The following is a 20,115-nucleotide window of genomic DNA, read 5'->3' as shown; positions in this document are numbered from 1 at the left end:
GCATCTGAAATGAATAGCACTTCTTAGATAAAGAATTAGAAGTGACAAATAAATATACAAAAAAATAATTGACATCGTTAGTCATTTGAGAAATGCAAATTAAAACAGTTTTCATCTCACTACAGAAAGAATGGCTATTACCAGGAAATCAATAACAAATACTGGTGGGGCTGTGGAGAAAAAAGAACCCTTTTCCATTGTTGGTGGATGTGTAGGCTGGTGCAACCACTGTGGAAATCTGTGGAGATTCCTCAAAAAACTAGGACTAGAGGTGCCATTCAACTCAGATATTCCCCTCCTGAGTATCTTCCCAAAAGAATTTTAACATCATACCACAGTGATATATGTGTACCCATGTTTATAGCAGCACAGTTTGTAATAGCCAGGTCTTGGAAACAACCCAAATGCCAATTGAGGAATGGATAAAAAGATGTGATATTTTTATATAAAGGAGTACTACTCAGCCATCAAGGATAAACTGGAGTCTTTTTATAGGTAAATGGATGCAACTTGAGACCATACTCAGTGCGATAAATAAGACACACATGTATCATATTGTTTCATTAGTGTGAGAAGCTGAACAAACATGTATATGTGTATGTATATGTATATTAAAATAAAACTAGGGTAAGTGGTTCAATTTGCCCCAGCTATTCATCTTGGTATCTTCCCAAAAGAATTAAAAACATTAGAGCTGGGGATTTAGCTCAGTGGCATAAGCACCTGCCTGGCAAGTGCAAGATTGTGAATTTGATCCCCAGGACCAAAAATTTAAAATAATAAAAGCATTGTACTACTGCAATATAGGTATAGCTATGTTTGTAGCAACACAGTTTATAATAGCTAAGTTTTGGAAACAGCCCTAAATGCCCATAAACTGACGGTTGGATAAAGAAAATGCATTTAAAAAAAAAAATACAATGGAATACTACTTTTCCTTAAAGAAGGATAAGCTGGAAACATTTCTAAGTAATCACCAGCTTGTGCAGGTACACTCTGTGATATGCAGGCAATAATGAAATGCAAAACTCATTTTTTCACAGCATGCTATATAGCCCAAGCTGCCTTGAACCCATAGTCCTCCTGCTTCAGCCTCCTGAGTAATGGATGTGCACCACCGTATCTCACTAGCCAAGAATAATTTTATTTTTCCTTCACATTGTTCTTTATTAGTACAGATTGGTTATACAGATTAATAGGCCTCATGTTGGCAGGTTTGTACGTCCATATAACATGCCTTGATTATTAACTCCCTCCCTGCCCCCTAGTTTCAGTCTTTTATTTCAGTATTTATAACATTTTGATCACATCCATCCTCCATTACTTGTCCATACATCTGCTCACAAACCTCTCATTTACTGCCATGTCTGATACGCTCTTCTTTCTACTTTCTCATCAAATTTTTTTCCACATATCAGTGACAACAGTATTTATCTTTTTGAGTCACACTGACTTCTCAACATGATGATCTTCAGAATTATTTTTCTATGAATGATAAAATTTCATTCAATTGTATGGCTGAATAGTCCATATACCACATTTTCTCTATCTTATTATCTATCTACTGATGGGCACTCAAGTTGCTTTCATAGTTTAGCTCTTATGAATTGTGCCACAATAACCATGGATATGCAGATGTCCCCATAGTATTCTGGCTTTTCACTCCTTGGGTAGATACCAAGGAGTGGTATAGCTGTTTCAAAAGGTAGCCTTATTTTTAGTTTTTGAGGAAACTCCATATTGATTTCCATAGAGGCTATACTAATTTAGATGACCCCCAGCAGTATAGAAAGCTTCCTTTTTCCCTGTGTTTGTGCCAACGCTTATTTTTTCCGCTTGATGATAGTCTTTCAGAATGGGGTAAGATGAACTCTCAGTGTAGTTTTGCATTTCCCTAATGACTAAAGATTTGGCCACTTCGTTTGATATCTGCCCATTAAATGATAGTAGCCATGACTAATTTGCTGTTTGTTTAGACTTTCCTCATAGCCTTGTATACATTCAAATGTTGCAAACAGTTTACATAGTCTTGAAAAGAAGGCTTACTTACTAATTACTAATTTTTTTTACTGGTACAATATAGATATACATAATGACATTCCTCAAAGGGAAATTGTACCAGTACATGACATAATTTGCTTCTTCTTTTTTGCCTATTCCTTCCCCTCTTCAATCCCTCTTCTCATCCTTACTTATAAAAACAGTTTTCATTTCTTTCCTTCTATTTTGCTTTTTCTCTTGTGCCTTCTTTCCATTCCCCCATCCTCTCCTTTGTTCCCCTTTTCATCTGAAATTTTTCTAGTATCTGGGAAATTTTCCAGATACTAGGAAATTTTCCATTTCCCAGTATCTATTATATACTTGGTACTTATTTACACTTACAGTTTCTCACAACAGAGAAACAATGCAACATTTAAACGAGTCTCCATTTTATTTCACTTAAGAATATGGTCTCAAGGTGCATTCATTTAGAAATATCTCAGGCTTATCCATCTTTATGACAGCTATATATATATTCTTTATCCACTCATTGGTTGATGGACATTTAGGCTGTTTCCAAGATTTAGCAATTACAAACTGTGCTGCTATAAACATGGGTATGCATATAGCCCTGAGGCATGATGCTTTTAATAATTTCAGGAAAATACCAAGAAGGGAAATAGTTGGGTCAATTGAAACCTCTAGTTTTACTTCTTTGAGGGATATGCACATTGATTTCCATATTGATTGTACCAGTCTACACTCCCACCAACAGTGGGAAAGGCTTCTTTTTCCCTGTGACCCACCAGCATTTGTTATTGGTTGATTTCTTGATAATAGCTGTTCTTTCTGAAACAAAATGGAATCTTAATGTTTTAAATTGTATCTCAGTGATATTGAACATTTTTTTCATATATATATATATATATTTGTTGTTTGTGCTTCATCTAAGTGTGTGTTTATTTCAGATGCTGATTTTTGGATTGAGTCTTTAAATTTGGGGATGTCTGATTTTTTAAGTTCTTTATATACTTTTTTTGGGGGGGCGGTACCAGGAATTGAGTTCAAGACCTTGCACTTTCCAGGCAGGCTCTTGAGCTGCTGAGCTAAATCCCTGGCCCTATTTTTATATACTTTTGATATTACCCTGTGTCTGAGGAACAGTGGGGGAAGTTTTTTCCCTACTCAGTGGGTTCTTTATTCACTCTGTTGGTAGTTTGTTTTGATTTGTTTTGTATTTTAAATAAAATGGGATCCTAGTTGCTGCTTTGTAATATTTCTCTTGTGGTGTTAGTTTTGTTCATAAGTCTGCCTATACCTACACCTTCAATAGTTCAACCTATTCTACTTCCCAGCAGATTTAGTGTTTCTGTTTTAATATTTAGATCTTTGATCCATTTCTATCTTAGTTTAGTACAGGGTGAGAGACATGCATCTAATGTTTGTCTTTGGCATATGGGAAGCCAATTTTTCCAGCACCATTCATTAAAGAGGCTCTTTCTTTCAGTGGAAGTGTTGGCCCCTTTGTCAAAGATAAGATAGCTGAGTGCATTTGAGTTGTTTCTGCATCTTCTAATCTGTTCCATTTATCCTCAGCAAGCAGGAAGTACAGAGGCATAATGGTTTGTCACTTGGGGATTGGTTTATGCAGGGTGCATCATAGCGACCAGCTGTATATCACAGTGACCAGACATTTCTAACAGACAGAAACAAATTGGAACTGGAACAGAAACTATTACCTGGGCAGCTAGCAAACTGAAGTATATAGGCTGGGTGGTATATTTCACAGCACCATTTATTGACGAGCTGTCATTTTTCTAATGAATGTTTTTGGCTCCTGTGTCAAGAATGTGTCAGGCTGGATGTGGTGGTACATGCCTATAATCCCAACACTGAGGAGGTTGAGGTATGAGGATTTCTGTGAGTTTGAGGCCAGCCTGACCTGCTCAAAAACACAAAAGAAAAATCTAGGATGGGGATTTAGCTCAGTGGCATAAGCGCCTGCCTTGTAAGCACACGGTCCTGAGTTTGATGCCTAATACCAATAAAAATCTGTTTGCTCTAGCTGTGTGTGTTTTTGGGGATGTCTATTCCATTGGTCTGTATGTCTGCTTTTATGCCAGTACTATGCTGTTTGGTTACTATAACTGTAGTATGAGTTGAAATCAGGTATTGTAATGACTCCACTCTTTTCTTATTGTTCAAGACTGCTTTGGCTAGGACTGAGGTATATATAGTTCAGTAAAAGAGCACTTCCTTATCATGTGGAAGGCTCTGGGTTTGTTCCTTAGCACTGCAGAACAAATAAAAGAAAAAGACCTAGATTGCCTTACCTATTCAGGTTCTTTTATGGCTTCATATAAATTTTAGTTGTAGTTTCCTTTCATTTTTCTAGTTCTGGGAAGAACGTTATTAGTGTTTTGAGGGAGATCACACTGAATCTGTAGATTGCTTTGAGTGGTATGGACATTTCAGCAGTATTAATTCTTCTAATCCAGAACATGGCAGGTCTTTCCGTTTTTGTGTGTCTTCAATTTCTTTTATTAGTGTTTTGTAATTTGCAATATGGAGATTTTTAATTCCTTCCTTTTTCTGAGATAGTTTATTTTATTGTTATTCTGAGTAAGATCACTATCAATTGTCATTGATATATAGAAAGATACTGATTTTTATTTTTGTAGAAGTATATTAGTCAATAAAAGGATTAATCATTGCTTTTAAGAAATATAATAAAATGATACTTTTACAATGAAAAAGAAAAGTTAAAACTTTAGATGTGATACAAACTTCATTTGGGAGAAATTCTTGATTTTTCTGGTGTTTTTGCTTCTAAGTTTTCTTTGGAAAAATCCTGTAAGAAATTCTAATATGGTTGGAATTTTGACATTGCTCTTTGATTCCAGCTTTTGAGCTGAGTTCACAGTGCTCTCTGTGCTCATTTCTTAGGCTTAGGGTAGATTTCCCAATCCAAGATAAATATTTTTACTATTAAAAGTCAAAAGAAACATAAATGGAGAAAATGTTTTTTATTATGTAGACAGTTATGGACAAGGGATGGATTAAAAGGTATTTAATACTCCTAATTCATAGTAACTGTAGAAATGACCCTAAAGCATGCTGCATCATTAATAATTTATATTTTCATTATTATAAATGTTCATATTAATGATAGTACATTTGATTATATCAAGTTACCATTTCATAGCAACAGTATTGTTTTCTTTCTTTCTTTCTTTTGGTACTGGGAATTGAACAGTACTGTTTTATTTTTTATTTTTTTGTCTTTTTCGTTTTTATTGGTACCAGGGATCGAACTCACAACTGCCTACTTGCAAGACAGGCGCTTATGCCGCTGAGCTAAATCCCCAGCCCCTTGTTTTCTGTTTTAATTCTTCCTAAAACCATCCCCTTTATGAGAGATAGATAAAATAATTAGAAGGAAATCATATGTTCTTTGTCTATGTAAATTATTTTGTCAATACTAGAGTTTTCATACTGACTGATTCTCTGGATACCTACAATCAATTGAGAAGAAAGGGGGAGATTATTATTTTTTATTTCTATTTATTTATTTTTTATTGGTACCGGGGATCAAACTCACGACCGCCTGCTTGCAAGGCAGGTTCTTATGCTGCTGAACTAAATCCCCAGCCCTATTATTTTATTTTTACACTTAGTTCAAAATGATGTCACTGAAGTGTGGATAAATTATTATAAGTTCTTGTATTCAAATAACATCTCTGATGCCAGGCATGGTAGCACACACCTGTAATCCCAGCACTAACAAGGCTAAAGCAGGGGAATCACTGTGAGTCAGAGGCAGCTGTGGCTACATAATGAGTTCAAGGTCAGCCTGAACTGCCTACTGAGTCCTTGTCTCAAAAAACAAAAACAAAAACACAAAATAACATGTCTGAGATTGAGTGTTTAAATGATAGTATTAAACTGCAAAGGAACAGGGCTTCAGTGCAGTCACAACTGAGTTTGTTATGGCAAACAAATACCAAAATGACACCTAGGAGTTGGAGACAGATTTATGTAACGTGAGACAGGTACTGAGAAGGAATCAATCCTTATAAAAATGTCAGGCTCAAAGACCAAGGGAGGAAGGATTTTATGCAGTTGAAAGGGGAAATACAGAGATAGAGTACTTGGCTGTCTTTGATTGGTTCTTATAATATGCATCACAGTGACCAGCTATGCATTACAGTGGCCAGATGTTTCTAGGAGACAGAAGAAACCAGAACTGCAACAGGAACTGTCAGCTGGGGAGCTCACAGACTGACTGGCTGGGGTATTGTCTGCTACAAGTTAATATATACATTTAGATGATGGATATGAACATGTTAATGCTTGCTAACGACATTAATGCTAATAGTTTTCCGACATACAATAATGTAAAAATTAATGTGAACATTAGTTGTATGCTCACAGAAAAATTAATGATGTTCAAATTCTCAGGAATCAAGAAATAACCATAACTTTGTGATTTCTAATTAGATTTTGTAGATGATATTACCCCATTTGAGTGGAGCTTTTTCCTTCCCCGGTTCTATAAGAATACAATATGAATAAGTAAAACATTAATATAATTTCAAAAAAAAAAGGAAAACTACAGTGTTTTATGGTACTTGGAATGGAAGCCAGGTTCTTCACACTTAGTTATATCCTGTGCCCTTTTGTATTTTGTGACAGGGTCTCACTGAGTTGCCAGGCTTAGTTTAGACTTGTGATCCTCCTGCCTCAACCTCCCAGGGTGCTGGGAGTATAGGTGTGTGCCATGATGCCCAACCTATTGACTTATATGTTGATTTTTATTCTGTTACTTTACTGAATTCACTTATTAGTTCTAATAGGCTTTGGTGGAATCTTCTTTTATTATGAGTATAAATGATATCACCTCTGAACAGAGATAATTTAATTTCCTGTCTTTCTGACCGGCGCAGCTCCAATGAAACAGGAGACAGGAGACGCTTTTGTGGACCACAGTTAACTGCTAGTTTATTTACGCGGGCTCTGGTTTATATATTTGGCCGTGACCAATCACAGGCTGCCACGAGGAAGCAGGGCGGGAATGGGACGCAGGCTCCGGCTACCATATCCAGCTGTGGCCAATCAGGAGTTGCCACAGAGTACAGAGTGAGCACGAAGTGCGCACGGGTTGGCTAATTTAAAGAGGGGGGACGAGAAAATGGCAGCTAACTAGAGGATCGGGCGGAGAGTCTCTCCGGAGAAATCATATTAAAAGCTAGAATATCACAACATGGAGAGGGCCAGACAAATGGATAATGATTCGTATTAACCAAGACAGTGCAGCTGGAGGATTTAAAGTCGTGCTGAGACTGTGAAGGCTGAAAACGGGAAGATGCAAATCCCGCGCCTTTAAATCAACAGTTTAACCCATGGACGCAACAGGAAAAGCTGTGTTGGCTTTTGACTGCCCAGCTACACCAGAGGAGATTGTGAAAGACTCTCGAGCTCCAAAGCCAAATGCTGCTCCGCACTGTGCTGGGAGGGCACGCCGCGCGGGTTTCTGACCCTTCCACACCGTACCGGGAGTGCACGCAGCGCGGATTTCTGACTGCTCCGCACCGTGCCGCAAGTGCACACCGCGCGGGTTTCCGACGGTTCCGCACTGAGCCGGGAGTGCACGCAGCGCGGATTCCTGACCACTCTGCACTGTACCAGGCGCTGCGCGGATTTCTGACCGTTCTGTGCTGTACCGCGAGTGCACGCCGCGCGGGTTTCCGACAGTTCTGCACTGAGCCGGGGCTGCACGCAGCGCGGATTTCTGACCCCTCCACGCCGTACAGGGAGTGCACGCAGCGCGGATTTCTGACTGCTCCGCACCGTGCCGCAAGTGCACACCGCGCGGGTTTCCGACGGTTCCGCACTGAGCCGGGAGTGCACGCAGCGCGGATTCCTGACCACTCTGCACTGTACCAGGCGCTGCGCGGATTTCTGACCGTTCTGTGCTGTACCGGGAGTGCACGCTGCGCGGATCTCTGACCCATCCGCGCTCTGCCGGGAACGTGGGAAAGGTGGGCGGCGTGGACCCTGGTGAGTACTGGAGACCCTGCGACTGCCAGGGTTGGCCAGAGAACATCTTGGAACGGGACAGTGCCCGCCACCACGGGAACATCAATAACACAGAGTCTGGTGGCAGCCATTTTACAGTTGGGCAGAACCTACAGCTCAGTGGCGTCACTGAGCCCCCTGTAGGGAGGGCTAGTGGAAGGCATCTTGGAATTGGGCAGAGCCTGAGTACGTGTTGGCTTCAGCCTCATCCAGAGAACTGGTGGGAGATATCTTGAGTTTGGGCAGTTCTGCTGTGCTGGTGCTCCTGACACAGAGAGGTCTGGAAGAGAACAGCTGAGATTTGGGCAGGACCCTGTGCCATAGTGACATTAGTCAGCTGCTTCTGGTACAAAGAGAACTGGCAGGAGATACTGGGGCTAAACCAAGCCTCTGCTTGGGGCCCAATGAGCGGATACAAAATAGTCACAACTCAGTGACAACCAGAAAGCACAGCCTAATTTAGGAACTAACTGGCACAGAGGCTAGAGACTAGCCTGTACCGCCCCTGCATCCCAGTCTACCCCAGATAACAGTAAATTGGGGAGGACAGCAAAAACTCAAGCCAGCACGCTTCTGAAAGGCCCTAAGCAATTCGGAGAGGGCCAGAGAACTCCAGGACAGTCTGAAAGAAACCAGAAACATGACAAGAGATAAAAATAAAAAAAAATCTCCAGCTGCCCAACAGGAGAAAATAAGCCCAGGAGAACTAAACACTGAAGAGAACAAGCACAGTAACCATCCACTACTCGACACAGCATCAGCCGAAATTAAAAAGTACCTACATGATCTCATAGAGGAATGTAAAGCTGTACTCCTGATCCAAGTGAGGCACGATATAAAGAGATTAATTAAAGAAATGACAAGCCCCGCCCAAGAGAACACAGATGGAAGAACTGAGGAAATCAGAAAAGAAAGAGAAGCATCTGAAGAAGAATTTAAGCGTAACCTAGAATACATGAAACAGATCCAAAGAGAATATCAGGAAACTAAAAACTCCATTGAACATTGGCAAAATGCCTTGACAGAAACTAAAGACAGCCTTCTGAAACTTGAAGAGAGATTTAGGACATATGAACGTGAAAGAAAAAGCCTCTTAAAAATAACAAGGAACCAGAAAGAAGCAATTCTAAAACTGGAAGATGACAAAAAGATACATAACCTAAGAATAAAGAATGTGAGTGAGGAAGCAGGAACATCCAAAAATGAAATACAAAAAATATTCACAGAGATATTAAAGCAAAATTTCCCATATATAGCAAAAAGAAGTGATATCCAGATAAAAGAAGCATACAGAACACCAGCTACCTACAACCAAAACAGATCTACGCCTAGACATATAATAATCGAGATCCCAGAAATCCACCAAAAAAACAGAATATTAAAAGCAGCCAGAGAAAAGATGCAGGTTACCTATAACGGGAAATCTATCAAAATAACAGCAGACTTATCAACACAAACTCTTAAGTCAAGAAGGGAGTGGGGAGAAATATTCCAAGTCCTGAAAGAAAAAAATATGCAACCAAAGTTCATATATCCAGCAAAACTCTCTCTAAAAATTAATGAAGAAATAAGATACTTTCAAGACAAGGAGGAACTGTGGGAGTTCGTGGCCACCAATCCAACCCTACAGAGAGCGCTGAAGGACATTATAGAGAAAGAGAGGAAGAGATACCAGGATTCCAGCAACAGTGGCAGAGAGGCCTCAGTGAACGGGGCAGACAATGGAATGAGGGAATAAGGTGGACAAATTATAGCAGAAAAGTGGAGTAGCAGACATGAGGCAGGGACGGTAAGCTAGTCTTTAGTATAGACAGCTCTGAAACTATATTTAAAAAAAAAAAGCAGAGGTCATTGCTAATGGTGTATAATGATTTAAAAGACACAGTAGCCCTAGTGCCATATTTAGATTGAATTTAATTTGTTCTGGTCTGTCTGCTCATGTCAGATTTGAGGACACAGACATCTTGACCCAAAAATAGCAGGCTATACCATGGTAACTATCCTTACTTTCCTATTAACTTAAACTGAAATCCTATAATACTTACATTGTCTTACTATGACTGATCTTAATTGAATCTGAATCGTAAGTCTATGGGTTGGCCATGGCTGATTTTATTTGAAATTGGTATGCTTGTCAGTATCAACCCTAAAAGTAGAGGCAACTACTCTGAGGATGACAAGTTGTAAAGAATATCCATACTGGTATTAATTAGTAACAGCTTCCAAACCCTACAATGCTGCCAAAGTTAAGTTTTTATAAAAATAGGTGATACTATATTTAACTATAATAAGCCAGTGTGGTGGTCAAATCTATTGAAAATAACAAGAGGAAACATAGTAACTATGGAAGATCATCTATATTGTGGTCTTAAATGTTTTATCCATTGCATGTTTTTCTAGGAAATTGTTTTGCTGTCTTGCTATGACTTGGTATTCCCTATAACACAGAGAGGATAGATATATATGTAGAAATTCACACATGGATTCTTTTTTTTCTTTTTAATTATTTATGGGAACAGATTATATAATGTAAGATGTAATGAACAGATACTCTGAGGAAGAGACACTAAGAAACCCGAGGCTAATTTAGTAGCATTATGATAGAAATTCTAGCAATACTAATGTTTGCTGATTAGAATGACATTGGACTGGTTTCTTGAGTTCAATTTCAGCATATGTAGAGATGGGGACAGCTATCACAAAGAGTAAGAGAGATGAGTTGGTAGTTACTATTGTCTTCCCTAATTTGGTACTTGAGGACCTAAAAAGTCTTCAATGATTTGATTAGTTCTATAGTATACACTAAGTATATAAGGTGGATGAAGATGGAGACAACTATTTGTAAAAAACTAGAGACAGTTAGATAGACAATCAAGATCTCCAGTGGGCTTCCTATGAAATCTGTATTTCTTTAAATTGTTTTTTTAACTGCTATGTTCTGTTTTGATATGTTTAATCTTACCCTCTTTGAGAAGTAAAACAAATGTGTAGGACTGATAACCATATTACTGAGCTCTTGTTTGATCATAGAGCAGAAGGGTTGGTAGTGTCACTTTATGAATGTCATTCTAAATGCTTTAATTCCATAACATGAACAGCTACTTCTAAGATGACAATGTGTAACTTATCAACCAGCAATTTCTTACCGTTTGTTTTTCTGTAAGTTTGTATCATTTCTACCCTTTTTTAAAATCTCCATATATTCTTTTGTTTCCTTTTCTTTAAATAAAAAATTAAAAAAAATAATAATAATTTAAAGAGGGACGTAGCGCATTGCGGAAGCTGGCGTGGTCCTTAGTCCCGGGTGGGGTATGGTATGTTGAGCGCCTCCTCCCAACATCTTTCTGTCTGCATGCCTTTTATTCCTTTCTCTTGCCTTGTTGCTCTGGTTAAAATTTCTAGTATTATATTGAATAGGAGGCGTGAAAATGGATTCCCTGTTCTTATTCCTCATTTTAGAGGAAATGTTTTCCCCTTTTTCCCATCTGTATCACTTTGTCATATGTGGTCTTTATTATGTTGAAGTCCAGCCTTCCCTGGACATATGTATGTATTTAGATAATCTTATGACTTCTTATCATTCAGTCTGTTTATATGATGTATTACATTTATTAATGTATCTTGAACGATCCTTGCAAATGAAACCAACTTGATCGTGGTAAATGATCTGTTTGTCTTTGTTTTGAGATAGGATCTCACCAGTCTGTAGGTCAGACTGGCCTTGAACTCCTGGTGTAGCCAGTAATCCTCCTGGTTCAACATCACAAGTGCTGGTATTACAGGCATGTACACTAAAACGGCCAACTTGGTAAAGTATCATTTTGATGTGATGTTGAATTTGATTTACTAGTATATTGTTAAGAAAGTTTGTATCTGTGTTCATCAGAGATACTTGTCTATAATTTTGCCGTCTGATTTTGGTGATGGTAATACTTGCTGCATAGAATGAGGTTTAAAGTGTTCTCTTCCTTTTAGTTACATGGACAGTTAGAGAAAAATTGGCATTAGTTCTTTAAAAATTTTGTAAACCTCAATACTGAAGCCATCTGGTTCTAGATTTTTCTTTGTTAGGAGTCTATTACCTTTCAATCCCATTTATTCTTATTGGTCTGCTTAGGTTTTTTTTATGTCTTCATGGTTCAGTTTTGGTAGATCATTTGTGTCTTACCCATTTCTTTTATGTTTTCCAACTTTTTAGTGCATAATTTTCCACAATAACCTCATGGAACGTTTTAAAATCTAGCTACAACTAATTTTTGAACGTGTGGAAGGAAGTGTTATCTAGAAGTGGCATAGAGTGCAAAGCTGGTTTCTTAAAAATTATCTCATTTAATAAATTGAAAATGTGAGACCAGAGATAGTAAGGTAGTTTGGCATTACTGCACAGCTAACTCACTTGAACTGGTATTAATAGCTCCTAAGTCATTTTTGTTTTACTGTGTGTGTGTGTGTGCTCATGAGTGTGTATGTGCTGGATTTGGGACCCAGAGCTTCATGCATGGTAAGCAGGTGCTGTACCACTGAGTTACACCTTTAGCCCCCATTTCCCAACTCTTCTTCCACAGATCTTTCCTCCACCCCAGTTAATAATCTATGAACTGTCAGACTGTGGGCGTTATGAGAAGTGAGGCATTAAGCACCGAATGTACAAACATTTACATAACCCAAAATGGCATCGGCTAGGGTAATATCCTGTGAGGTTTAAAGCGCAGCCCCTTCTCCTATTCTGAACATGTTAGGCAGCCCACTGTTACTGCTAAATATCTTTTGGGATTCCTGGAGCATGCTTCCTGTTAGATATCTGATTTCAAGTTCTGAGTCTTCACCACATGTTTTAAGCAAGAACTTTCCTTTCTTATCTGTAATACCATTTCCCATCTCTTTAGCCTCTTGAACACAGAAAGTTGTATGCTTAGTTTAATCATGGCTTAGGAATAGGATAGAGGTGGTGTTAGAAGACATTTATATCACAGAATAGTACAGCAAACAATTTTAAAATGAATGTTAGAAATTTCCTTCTCCTGGGCTGGGGATTAGCTCAGTGGCATAAGCACCTTCCTGGCAAACACAAGATCAAGGGTTCATTCCCTGGGACTGAAAGAAAAAAAAGGAAAAGAAAACTTCCTTCTACAAAGTGCTCCATAAGCTTTACTATTAGATGTTTCTTTTAGGGTCCAGCCTCCTGCCACGTTGCTGTACTTCTTTTCTCTGCCCAGTTCCTTTTACTAGAATTCCACAAATTTATGTTTCTTTGTTGTGCATGGTATATTTCATCCAGTCTATAGGAGTTTATCTACAAAACAAACATACAAATTATAATATTTTCCTAGGGCCAGGATCTAGCTCAGCAGCATAAGCACCTGCCTGGCCAGTGCAAGGTCATGAATTCAATCCCCCGATATGAATAAGTAAATAAATAAATAAAAATATTTTCCTAAAACAAGAGGGCTTTTAGCCCTGAAAAGAATGTAGCTGACCGTCAAAAACAGTACACGTAGGGGCTGGGGGTTTAGCTCAGTGGCATAAGCACCTGCCTTGCAGGTGTGTGGTCGTGAGTTCAATAAAAAAGGTGCCAATAAAAAAGAAAAAGACCAAAAAAAAAAAAAAACACCCCAGCACATTTTCTCCCTGCCACTATAATAATAACTGTTTTGCTAGATAACATACTAAAGCCTTTCTTTTTTTGATACCGAGAATCAAACTCATGACCTTGCACTTGCCAGGCAGGCATTTATGCCACAGAACTAAATCCCTGATCCTTTTTCATGATTTTTAAAGTGTTCTCCTTTGAAGTTAGGAAGAATTCTGCATAAGACAAAATAATACTTTTCCAAATTACCTCATTTTAACATAATAGACCTAGGAAGTTGGTAGCTACTATTTTTCTATTCTATAGATGTAGAAACTGAGGCATGGGTGCTCTTAGTTTGTCTCAGGTCACCAATCTAGTAATTAGCAAAGCCAGGACTCTGATTTTTTTTTTTTTTTTTTGGTAGAGATGGCAAAGCTATCTGTATCCTATTATAACCTAGGGTCTGGGCCAGGGATAAGACTCAAGGGGCACAAGCACCTGCCTGGTAAGCACAAGGTCCTAAGTTCGATTCCCAGTACCAAAAAAAAAAAAAAAAATAGAATCTAGGGTCTGAGAATTAAACTGACATAAGATATACTGACAGGAGGAAAATGCACATAATTACTTAGAAAGTTTTACAGGGCAGAAGAGATTTCATAAGGAAATGAAGACTCAAAGAAGCAGAGTCAAGTCTGTATATTGGGTTGAACAAAGAATGTGAAAAAGTGAATACATTATGTAGGAAGATAAAGTAATGAGATACTCTAACAAGATCTTGGCTGTGTTCTATCAATTTCTTGTGCTGGAAGTAAAGATTTTCCTTCTTTTTTCTAGTATAGGATGAATACTTTTCATAAGGAAGTAGCATCTTGTTTTTGTTTTGTTTCTATTGTGATACTGGGGATTAAACTCAGGAGTTTTGCACCGAGCAACATCCTTTTTAGCTTTTCAAAAATTTTTGGTAGATTGCTTTCTTGCTAAGTTGCCCAGACTGGGCTTGAACTTGGGATTCTCCCAGGGTGCTGGAGTTGCAACTTCATGTATGGCTTCACTATCTGCTTTTTAAAAATAACATGAAGTACCCCATAAATATGTGCAATTGCTGTCAGTTTTTTTTTTCCTGAGACATAGTTTATGCTGGTCATGAACTCAGTGTGTAGCCCAGGCCCTTGGCTGATCTTAAACTCATGCAGATTTTTCTGCCTCAGTTTCTAGAGGGCTGAGATTACAGATATGCACCACCACTATCCCAGCTCAAATTTTAAGAGAGAGAAGAAGAAAGAGAAGAAGAAGAAGGAGAAGGAGAAGATGACCAAAAAACAGCTGTATGAAAGTCAGCCTTTTGTATATCTTGTTTTCCAAGGGTTTTAACTTCAATTATCAGTGAGCCTGAATGGCATATTTTAATTTCCTCATAAAATTTATTATCTTAACCATTTTGAATGCAATTCAGGGGCATTTAGTACATTTTCACATCATGATCCATTTTCAGAATTTTTCAGCAACCCAAACAGAAACTCTGTGCTCATTAAGCAGTAATGCCCCATATCCCCAGAGCCTGCTTTCTGAATCTGACTGCTCTGGGTACCACATGTAAGTGGAATCGCAATACTTGTCCTTTTCTGTCTGGTGTTTTCAGGTTCAGAATGGTGTTTTCAGGTTCATCCATGTGGTAGCACATATCTGAATTTCACTCACTTAAAAACTCCTTTGAATGTGGTAAAATATATGTAGAGGAAGCAAAGCACTTCCCTCTTAGAATGTCCGGGCTTGATAATTAAATTGTCATAAAACAGATTGGCAGGAGATTTTTACATGTACATGGGAGCTTCCATAGAAACTGAAGACTCACTAGAGAGGTATAACTACAATCCCAGATACCTAGGAGCCAGAGGCAGGAGGACCACAAGTTCAAGGCCAACCTGAATTCTATCTCAAAATTTAAAAAGAAATAAATAGAAGAGCTCAGGGCAGAGTGCTCAGTTAGCATGTCTGAGGCCCTGGGTTCAGTCTCCAGCATGAAAGAAGTAAAGGGGAGGGAAAAGAGGTGGAAGAAAATAAGAAATAGCAAAATATAACAGCTTAATACTAGCTTGACAAACAAGAGGGATTCATGGAAAAATAAAATATATGGAAAGACTGAAGGAAAATAAACCATGTTTCAATAATGTTTGTTTGTACGGAATATGCTCAGCCTGGATTTCCCATCTCTGATGATAACCTTTTTTACCTGCTCTGGTATAAGAAGGGTATCTTTCACATGAGAATTTTATCTACTGTTTTCTGGAGGAAAAGGAGAGGTCAAAACATCCCCTCTTGTGCCTGCTGGCTTTCAAATACCTGTATTTTAAAATAAGTCTTATACCTAGGTGGCAGGCTATAGAGGGCGTATCATGCCACCTTTCATATACATAAAATTTCAACCCTTTTTAAGTTACAGTTCAGTAATGCTCACATTGCTGTGCAACCACTACTTCTTCAGTCTCCAGAACATTTTCTTCTTTCCAAACTGAAACTATATCCATGAAAGGATAGCTTTTTACTCTCCTCCCCTACAGTTTCTGGCAGCCAATGTCCTACTTTCTGTCACCAGGACTGGCCACTCTGGCCACCTTATGTGAGTGGAATCATATCATGGTTATGGTTTCCTGTCCAGTTTATTCCACTCAGCATAGTCTTCAACTATTGTGCGTATTGTAGCATGTTTCGTAATTCCTTTGCGAAGTCTGAATAGCATTACATTGCAACAACATCCTAATGTATAGATATCTGTGGCCATGGATGGGCTTTAGTTTCTACCTTTTAACTATTGTGAATAATCCTGCTATGGATGCTGCAGTACAAACATTTGTTCAGTTCTGGGTATACACCTAAGGGTAGAATTGCTGGATCATGTGGTAATTCTGGGCTTTCTGTGTTGTGTGCTGGGGAGCAAGCCCAAGACCTTGCACATGATAGGCAAATGCTCTACCACTGACTGCAATACCAGGTCTTTGTGTTTAATACGCGGGAAATACATAATATGAAGATGTATATTAAGATGACTCTTATGTTTGTGCTAAGCACCTTATCTACATTGACTTGAGGTCTCACACAATCTTAAGAAACAGAATGATGGATTTTAACCTCCCAGGCTCAGGGAAGTTAAATAATTTACCAGGATCAATGGTAGATTGAGGCTAAAAGTTCAGTGCTTACACACTTTGATTTCCAGGTTGATTTCCTGGTTTGATTCCCTTGTGGTAGACATGGCTGGTGGTCTTATCCATTTATTCTTTTCTTGGAGAACCACAATTTTGTTCAGAAAGAAAAGCTATGTGTTCTGAAGTGGGTCTCTTCTCTTCTCCCCTCTCCTCCCCTTCCCTACCCTTCCCTTCCCTACCTTCCATTTCTTCTATACTGTTCTTCGTATTATCATTCTAAAATACAAAACTGACAAATGCTGGAGGGGCTGGAAGGAAAAAGGATCATTTTTGCGCTGTTGCTGGGAGTGTAGACTGGTACAATCACTTTGGAAATCACTGTGGAGATTCCTCAATAAACTAGGATTGAAGGTGCCATTTGACCCAACTATGTCCCTTCTGAGTATCTTCCCAGAAGAATTAAAAACATCATACTGGGGCTGGGGATTTAGCTCAGCGGCATAAGTACCTGCCTTGCAAGCAGATGGTCGTGAGTTGGATCCCCATTACCGATTTAAAAAAAAAAAAAGTTAAAAAAAAAAACATCATACCACCGTCCTCCAGTGGTTCTATTACCTTTAGAATACAGTCCAAATGAACAGATACAGTGTTTCATCATTTGTATCTATTCCTTGCCTTCCTCTCCAACAAATATTTACAGGTAACTAAACAGGAACTGTAAAACTGAAAAGTCAACAAGATAGAAAAGTTGTTTGTGTCTTCAGGGAACTTACATAAAAGATTTAATGATAATCATAATAAAAGTGAAGAAATAAAAGTAGTCTGTGCAATGAAAATAGATAATTGTGAAATCTACCAGAGGACACAATCTTCGCTGTATTCTTTTGCTGGCTTTCTTCTTTCCCACCCACCTCGCTCCATTATTTCCCCTGAAGCCCTCCTTACCATTCCTCTGTACTGTGAGACCTCTATGTATAGATTTCTTTCACAGAATTTAACCCAAACTGTTTTGCTTGGGTGTTTTCTCCAATGCAACTGTTTCTTTATGAGACTTTTAACTCTGTAACCAAGGGGATTAAGTATTTGTCTAAAGAGTCATGCTGTTTTTGAGAATTTCCAATACTGAAATGACTAGAGACTCAAACAAATAACAGAACGATAGAGTTACTTGTGAGCTTGTGGTTCAGTGCACCATTTTATGTAACTATAGCAGCACCATGCCTGGCTTAACTTTTGTGTAAACTCATTTCTTGGTGTAGGCATTGTATGTTCTAGGTAGGTGAGCATATCTGTATCTGTTCCTTTACATTTTATTTTATCTCAATTTTTGCTAGTATGCTTGCCATACATAGTAAATACATTCATGATGGGAATCCATACATATACATGTCTCACCTTCATCATTGTACTTCCCTTTGCCACCCCTCCCTCCTCTCTCCCATCCACAGATCCCTTTCTCATCCTTTCAAAGGATCAACTCTTTTTCTTCCCCCAAATTCATTTTATTTCAAGGATAAAGAAGAAAAAAACTGCAACAGAATTTCAAAACATGAATGGGGGCAACAGTGGTACATATATTGTGCCTTGAAAGAACCAACTCTTCGATTCATTACTCCTTTCTATTGGTTTTTTAGTCTCAATATTTTTGTTTGTTTATTTATTTATTTATTTATTTGTCTTTTTGAGACACAGTTTTGCTATAAAGTTCAGGCTGGCCTGGAACTCATTTTGTAGTCTAGGTTGGCCTTGAACTTGCAACAATCCTCCTGCCTCAGTCTTTCGAGTGCTGGGATTATAAGCATGTGCCACCCTATTGAAAAACTTTTGCACAGCAAGAGAAACCACCAATAAGGTGAAGAGACAACCTACAACGTGGGAGAAAATGTTTGCCAGCTATTCCTCAGACAAGGATTACTATCAAAAACAAATAAAGAATTCAAAACAATCAGTCCTCCCAGATTTAAAGACCCAATCCAAAAATGAGCATCTGAGATAAATTCACACTTTTCAGAAGAACAAATACACATAGCAAATAATTACATGAAAAAAAGTTGCCAGGAGTGGTGGCTCACACCTATAATTCCCAGCACTCTGGAGGCTGAGGCAGGAGGATCCTTGTGAGTTCCAGACTAGCCTGGGTTACAAAGTGAGCTCAAGGGGTGCCTGAACTGCATAGAGACACCTTGTCTCAAAAAGACAAAAAAAAAAAAAAAAAAAGAGTTCAGGGACACTGGTGATTCGAGAGGTTCAAGTTAAAATAACACTGAGATTCCACCTCACCCTGGAAAAAATGGCTACTGTCAAAAAATCAAGCGATAGGGCTGGGGAGTTAGCTCAGTGGCATAAGCACCTGCCTTATTGCAAGCAGGCAGTCGTGAGTTTGATCCCTGATACCGATAAAAAGGAAAAAGACAAAAAAAAAAAAAAAAAAAAAAGAAAGAAAGAAAGAAATCAAGTGATAACCAATGCTGGAGGGGCTGTGGGGAAAAAGGAACCCTTCTCCACTGTTGGTGGGAATTCAGACTAGTGCAACCACTGTGAAAATCAGTGTGGAAATTCCTAAAAAAACTAGGATTACAGGTCCCAATCAACCCAGCTATTCCCCTTCTGGGTATTTCCCAGACAAATTATAAACATCATACCACAGTGATATATGTGCACCCATGTTTATAGTAGCACAGTTTGTAATAGATAGATCTTGGAAACAACCTAAATTCCCATCGACTGAGGAAAGGATAAAAAGATGTGATATTTTTAATCAATGGAGTATTACTGAGTCATAAAGATAAACTACAGGCTTTTATAAGTAAATAGATGCAATTTGAGACTATAATAAAAATAAAAAGAAAAAAGAAAGAAAAAAAAGGGATTGGAGATTTAGCTCAACAGCATAAACACCTACCTGGCAAGTGCTAGGTCATGAGTTTGATCCCTGGTACCAAAAAAAAAAAAAAATGTACTTATAAGTGAGATAAGTCAAACACATATGTAAATTCTCATTGCTGTGAGAAACTGAAAGAAAAATCATGTATATATGTGTGTATGTATATATAATAGTTAAGATAGTTATCCTACGGATTTCTCTGAGTTCGTTGAAGAGAAAGATTTGTGCTGGTATTGTTCAAACAATTGAATGCAGATGTCTTGTGCTTTGGGTGAATAATTTGGGGATGACAATATGCAATGTATGTACCATTGTTACCCCTAATTGATGTGTTTTGAAATTCTGTTTTAGTTTTATTCTTTCTCTTTGAAATAAAATGGATTTGGAAAAAAAAATCATGTGCCACCCCACCCAGTTTAGTCTCAATTTTATTAGATTCCATTCTGATCTGCATATTA

Source organism: Cavia porcellus, unplaced genomic scaffold (genome assembly GCF_034190915.1).
Source record: "Cavia porcellus strain 051 isolate PalLab524CR breed Dunkin Hartley unplaced genomic scaffold, mCavPor4.1 scaffold_23, whole genome shotgun sequence".
Classification (NCBI taxonomy): Eukaryota; Metazoa; Chordata; class Mammalia; order Rodentia; family Caviidae; genus Cavia; species Cavia porcellus.
This window is presented reverse-complemented; position numbering follows the sequence as displayed.